Below are 4,505 nucleotides of genomic sequence, written 5' to 3' on the forward strand. Positions count from 1 at the left end.
AGGGAAAAAAAAACTTAGGACCCAATGCAATTTTAAGTTATTGAAAGAACGTTGATTCTAGTGAAATAGAGTGTTTGTTAAAACCTACTGTCAAGATGATAAGACATCTAATTTTGCAAGACTGGGTTCCTTAGGATAAATATTTGGGGTATTTGTCTTGAAGTTAAATATTTATTTCTCCTACTTTAATTTCAAAACTGCATTAAATGTGTTCAAAAGTAAAAAAAAAAAAAAGAGCCAAAACTTCAAACTGTGCCTGTCACACTGTAAACCTTGATCTCAAAATCAACAGAACTGAAATATTCAGTGACTCGATATATAATCAGTAAAACAAAAACTTTGGAGCAAGGAAAAGAACAATTAAAAGACAATTATGAAAAATTATCAAAAGGCTTAAATTAACATTGGAATCAGAAACCTTTGGAAAAGTTTTCATACCTTCTGAGAATTCAAAACTAGAAATAATATTTAAAAATGACAATTCATACTTTCTTCATCCATTCTTCCATTGAAGGCCATCTAGGTTGTTTCCAGGTTCTGGCTATTACAAACAATGCTGCTATGAACATAGTTGAGCATATACTTTTGTTGTATGATAGGGCATCTCTTGGGTATATTCCCAAGAGTGGTATTGCTGGGTCCAGGGGTAGGTTGATCCCTAATTTCCTGAGAAACCGCCACACTGCTTTCCAGAGTGGTTGCACAAGTTTGCATTCCCACCAGCAATGGATGAGTGTACCCCTTTCTCCACAACCTCTCCAGCAAAGGCTATCATTGGTGTTTTTTTATTCTGACCATTCTGACAGGTGTAAGATGGTATCTCAAAGTTGTCTTGATTTGCATTTCCCTGATCGCTAAGGAAGTTGAGCATGACCTTAGGTGTCTTTTGGCCATTTGAACTTCTTCTGTTGAGAATTCAGGGAACCCTGATTGCTCTTCGGGCTGACGAGGGATGGGGACTTGATTGGGGAAGGGGAGGGGGAATGGGAGTTGGTGGCGAGGAGGAGGCAGAAATCTTAAATAAATAAATATAAAAAAGAATGACAATTCATAGCTTTGGCAGAAGTAAGGAATGAGTCATAGTGATGAAATACATTTTGTGATTTGTCTCTAGTGAAAGCATTCTCCCTAGAAGAAAAGACCTTAGCAGAATTTACTCCTATTTGGAAAAAGTACACTTTTTTCAATCTCTGCCCTGTGGAGAACTCCACTTATCTAAGTAGGAGAAAAATGCCGAGAAACACTTGTGAACATTACATCTTCGGGACTCTGAAGACTGAGATTTAATCATAAGATTACAGAATACTTCCTCCCACATGTATCTTACCAACAGAGAAACAAGTCTCAAGTATAATAATAGTGGTTTACAAGAGAAAAAGCTGCCATTCTCAGAGGTGTACTTAAGGAAGCCCAGAATCGATAGGAGAGATTAAAACAAGGACACTAGAGAAAATGTGAAGCCTCTGGCACCCATAGACACAACAAACTAAACACTCCCAAACCCCAGTCAGATTAATATGAATCCTGCTGCTAAAACACTATTTTCTCCAATGTTATGACTCTCTTAACAGAACCTAATTATAAGAGCATTTTAAAATCACACAAACACACACATTCATACACGTATACACACCAATACACACAAAGAGAAAGAAAAAAATAGATGAGAAGCTAATCTAAATAACAGACATGAAATAATTCAGAATTTTATTTATAAGTTAAAACATTAATAATGGGGAATTTAACTTGTGGAAACACATAAGAGAAGCAGAGATAAAAACTTGAAAAAAGAATCAAATGAAGTGCTAATATCGCATTTAAAGGATATATTTTATAACTTTAGCAGCAGACAGGATCAGCAAATAAAAGAAAAAGTGCTGCTACTATCTGTAAGGACCCTGTGTATTTGGAAGCCAGAGACAGGCTAAAAGCATCCAATAAAATGACAAACAAACAAAAAAAAATCTTTAAATTTCCTAGTTCTGATTCATGAAAATAAACGCAAATGGTTTAAATTGCAAAACTACTAAAAGTAACCAAAAGTTAGAAACCCCAGTAAATATATTAGAAAATGCACATGGAGTCACAGAATTCTCCAAAATTAAAATGAGAATATAAAAATGCAAACACAGTCAAAGATCCGAATAAAGTAGGACAATGTAGAACACATAGCTTAGTAATAACAAGGTTAAAACATGGGAAGAATGTTAGCCTAAACACAATAGGTAATGTGTCAGTCTACAATGTGAAAAGAAAACTAAACAAACCTATGTTACATAATAATTCAGAGAAAATATCTATCTGTATATGTGCATGCAGTCATATATATGGAAATGAAATAAACCATCATTAGATGAAAAATCTAACCGAACAGTTAGCAACAAATATGAAGTTCAAGGAATGATTCAATCTGAAGAAAAATATCATCGGAAGAAGAGCAAGGAAAGGAGGTCTTAAACAGGAAGCATATTTTTTTTCTATAAGAGCATCAGTGCTTTTTATTGACCTTTATTGAGCTCTACATTTATTACCTTCAAAAAACCTTATAATTGAATTCTGGCTAAAGGTAATTATATAATGTGCGTACAACCAATAAAAAAATAAACTGAAATAAAGTATATTCATGTAAGTTTACTATATAAGAAACAATTATTTATACAAGACTAAAATTCCAATCATGATTTAAAATCATATTATTTATTTTAGAATAATCAAAAAATCCAAACATTAAGACTAATATATGTACAAATATGACAAAAAACAGTGAACAGAATCAGGAAAGGGATGAAAGGACAGTGAGCTAGTAAATTCTGAATATTGAATTTGTAAAGTCTTTTTTAAATAATATCTGTTTGTTGGAGGATGGAAAAGAATAGCAAGACAAATTTAGCTGCAGCAAATCAAGTGACATTAATTCTAAATATATAAATGCTAGATTAATAAAATCATTGGTTGTGTAACTCATGACTGACTATAAGAGCTGATAAACACAAAAAGAAAATGGTGAAAAGAAAAAGGGTTATGATATATACTTATACACTGAGAAGACAACCTCAGTGCATATTAATTCTTTATATTTTTATTACAATGGAGTAGAATTTACAAGGGGTCATGACTATGAACAGATCTAATAATTTGTTTCCCTTCACTATCTCAACTTTCTTCTTATTTTATTAATTTTTGATATTTGCATACCTTGCATTCTTTGATTTTAAAATTTGATTTTATCTTATTATTTCTACCTTATAGGAGTAGCTGATGCATATGTGTTTCAAAATAGATATTTGGGATTATTCTATATGTTTGATAAAATTATGAGGTCGGTAGGAAAATCTAAAAGTTCAGATATTAAGAGTAGTTACAATTTGGTGGCATAAGTTTCAAAAATTTATGTGCTAACCACATGCCACCAGTCAATTATATCTTGTGAATTTGGTTCAATATTCAAATTCTCTGATGAATTCTTGACACCTTTCCCTAGCAAGTATAATATTAGACAATATATTATTTTTTACATTCACTTAAAAATAAGATTTATTTGTTTAATTTTATGTGTACAATATTTTTGCCTGAATATCATGAGTACCACAATTCTTCTTGGTGCCTTTAATATTTAAAAATAAAACTGTAGTTTTATCTATCTATCTATCTATCTATCTATCTATCTATCTATCTATCTATCTATGTATCTATCTATGTATCTATGTATCTATCTATCTATCTATCTATCTATCTATCTATCTATCTATCATCTATCTATTTAATTATTTTACTCCTCTCTTTTTGCTCTTTACTCTTTGGGAGCCTACCACTGAGCTCTCAAAGAATCACACACAGACTCTTATTCTTTCTTATATATTTCTAGATCTACCTTGGCTTTTTCTAGCCAGTTTTTCTTATTTTAAATTATCCCATCTACCTTTTGCCTCCTGGTTTTCTCTATATTTTAATACCTTTTTCTTACTTCTCTCTTTTTGTTTAACTGGGCGGATAGCCCCTGATGTTCTCCTCCTTTTGTTCTATCTTGCTCTTTCTTCCTCTTTCTGTTTATTCTCTGTACCTTCCAGCTCCACTTATCTTTTTTTTTTTTTTGTGCCAGACTATTGGTCATTCAGTTCTTTATTAGACCAATAAAGATGTTGATGTGAGATGCCCCTGTGTATGCTGTGGTTACCACTGATTATAAAAGAACTGCTTTGAGCCAATAGCAGAACTGCTTGCCCTGATAGGTTAAAACATAGGTGGGAGGAGTAAACAGTGCAGAATGCTGGGAGGAAGAGGAAGTGAGGTCAGACTTGACAGCTCTCCTCTCGGGGGGCAGAGGCCTCAGAGAGACACAATGCTCCACTCCTGCGGGCAGAGGCGAGAGCTCTGCTCTCTGAGGCACACATGATGAAGCTCCAACCCAGGATGGATGTAGGCTAGAATCTCCCTGGTAAGCCACCTTGTGGGCTACAGCAGATTATTAGAGATGGGCTAGTCCAGGTGCGAGAGTTAGCCGAGAA

Source organism: Microtus ochrogaster, unplaced genomic scaffold (assembly GCF_000317375.1).
Source record: "Microtus ochrogaster isolate Prairie Vole_2 unplaced genomic scaffold, MicOch1.0 UNK6, whole genome shotgun sequence".
Lineage (NCBI taxonomy): Eukaryota > Metazoa > Chordata > Mammalia > Rodentia > Cricetidae > Microtus > Microtus ochrogaster.